The 2,624-nt window shown below is 37.8% G+C and overlaps 1 non-coding gene across 1 annotated transcript; it reads right to left on the bottom strand.

Annotated features, from left to right (window-relative positions):
• Nucleotides 1-422: 422 nt before the first annotated feature.
• Nucleotides 423-529, bottom strand: LOC139860877 (small nucleolar RNA R71). Its single transcript, XR_011763499.1, has one exon. It is a non-coding gene; the product is annotated as a small nucleolar RNA R71 (small nucleolar RNA).
• Nucleotides 530-2,624: the final 2,095 nt, after the last annotated feature.

Below are 2,624 nucleotides of genomic sequence, written 5' to 3'. Positions count from 1 at the left end.
GTAATTCAAATGTTCATGGTCTACCGGTTAATCAAGAGCAACAAAATGATCCAAATGACACTCCGATGTGGAAGGCTAGGTTGGTTGCACCTACCTTTGTGCCTCCCGCCATTACAAAACCACCAATTGGGGCCGATAATTGGAAGATCGAGGGCAACTTCTTCACAATGATCAAGGATATGCTATTTCATGGGTTGATAGAGGAAAATCCGTTTGAACATATTCAACAATTTAATGATATTTGTGACATCTACAAGAACAAAGATGTTACCGATGACGCTTTCAAGTTAAGGGCATTCCCCTTTACTCTTCAAGGAGATGCAAAGATGTGGTTAAGGAACCTACCTTCCGATTCTATTAGGAGTTTCCAAGATTTAACCGAATCTTTTATCAATCACTTTTTCCCACCATCAAAGGCGGAGCGCCTTAGAATGGAGATTAATGGATTCACTCAACGGAATGATGAGTCCTTGTATGATGCATGGATACGATTCAAGAAAATGCTAAGAGCTTGTCCACCGCACGGTTTGTCTAAGAAAGAATACATCAACACATTCTATCGAGGTACTAATGCTTTGACAAGACAAAGTCTCGATGCATCTTCGGGAGGAGTTTTTATGTATAAGTCACCTAATGCGGCCGAAACCATGTTAGAAGATATGTCAGTAAACACTTACGAATGGAACCCTTTACCAAGGAAAAGTGTAGCCCAAGTGGAGAGTGAAAATGGTTAAATCACTATTGCAAGCTTAAATAATCAATTTCAAATGTATGGGAAAGAGTTGAAAAAGCTACAACAATCGGCAGTTGCAATGTAAGTAGGTTGTCAAAGGTGCGAAGGACCACATCTCACCAAGAATTGTCCCCAAATTAATCAATGCAACCATGTTGATTTGGACGACATTCCCATGAATTCGGATGCTCATGTCAACTATGTGAGTAATCAAAACTATCAACGGAGTGGAATATCAAACCAAAGCTACTACAATCCTAACTAAAAGCAAGTATCGTTCAACAATCAAACCAATACACCACCCGGATTTACAAACCAAAACCAATACCAAAACTAAAGTTACAACAACAACTATAACCAAAACCGAAGCAACAACTTCCAATACCAAAACCAACAACCTTACAATAATCAACCTTATAACAACCAATCTAATTCGAATTATGAAAACAACCAAGGTTATAGTCAACCTCAATATAACCAAGGTTACAATCACCAACCTCAACAAAACACTCAACAATCTCAACCTTCCAAAAGTTTAGAAGAAATCATGCAAAATTATATCAAGAAGGTAGAGTCAACCGAAGCATTTTTGTTAAAGGAGAATGAATTCTTAAAGCAACAATTGAAGCACCAACAAGCTTCATTTCAAAACCTAGAGAGTACCATTGGAAGACTTTCAAACCAAGTTGCCGAAAGACCTCAAGTAACCCTACCATCCAACACATAAGTCAACCCGAACAACAATTACAACAATAACCGACAACTAAACCAAAACCAACAAAACAACAACACAAGAGTGATTCATATCGAAAGCACCAACCAAAACCCTAACTACCCAAATTGAAATGAAAATGTCAATGTCATAACCACTCAAAGTGGTCTAACTACTCAAGGAATTGAAGATCCCCATCCACAACCCTTTATCACCCAAGAACCACTACCAAAATTCATTGAGGAGGAAATCGGGGTTAGAAAGGAGAAGGGTAAAGAAAAAGTCGACTCAACCGGGGTTAATGGTAATGATGATAAGGTTAAGGATGCTAAAGGGTAATGATGAAAAGGGTAAAGAACCTTTGAAGGTTACAAGTTCGGTGCCATATCTGAATGCTTTAAGGAAGGACAAGTTGGCGGCTCAATACAAAAAGTTTCAAGATATGATGAAAAATGTCTCGGTCAACTTGCCAATCACAGATGTGCTTAAAGGAATGCCATACTACGGTCGGTTCATAAAGGAGCTAATATCTCAAAGGGGCAAATATCATGACGAAACATCTTTCTTTATCGAAGAAGACTGCAACAAGATTCTTGCATCAAGACCAAGGATCCCGAAAAAGTTAGGTGATCCGGGAATATTTGTCTTCTCTTGTAAATTCGGTGAGTCGTAAGTGTTCAATGCACTCGCCGATTTGGGTGCAAGCATTGACCTAATGCCTCATTCACTTTACGAGAGACTTGGTCTTGGGTTTCATGACCCATCCTAATCCATATGAACGAAGTCCATATGGATTATAAATGATTCACAATAGTTGATTACATCGCGAGGTACTTGAACTCTATATGATACATTTTACAAACAATGCATTCGTTTTTAAAAGACAAACTTTCATTACATCGAAAGTTGACAGGCATGCATTCCATTTCATAATATATCAAACTATCAACGACTTAATAATAATCTTGATAAACTCAACGACTCGAATGCAACGTCTTTTGAAATATGTCATGAATGACTCCAAGTAATATCTCTAGAATGAGCTAATGCACAGCGGAAGATTTCTTTCATACCTGAGAATAAACATGCTTTAAAGTGTCAACCAAAAGGTTGGTGAGTTCATTAGTTTATCATAAACGATCATTTTCATCATTTTAATTGACCACAAAATTTTCATTT

The sequence above is a fragment of the Rutidosis leptorrhynchoides genome, chromosome 7, assembly GCF_046630445.1.
Source record: "Rutidosis leptorrhynchoides isolate AG116_Rl617_1_P2 chromosome 7, CSIRO_AGI_Rlap_v1, whole genome shotgun sequence".
Classification (NCBI taxonomy): Eukaryota; Viridiplantae; Streptophyta; class Magnoliopsida; order Asterales; family Asteraceae; genus Rutidosis; species Rutidosis leptorrhynchoides.
This window is presented reverse-complemented; position numbering and strand designations above follow the sequence as displayed.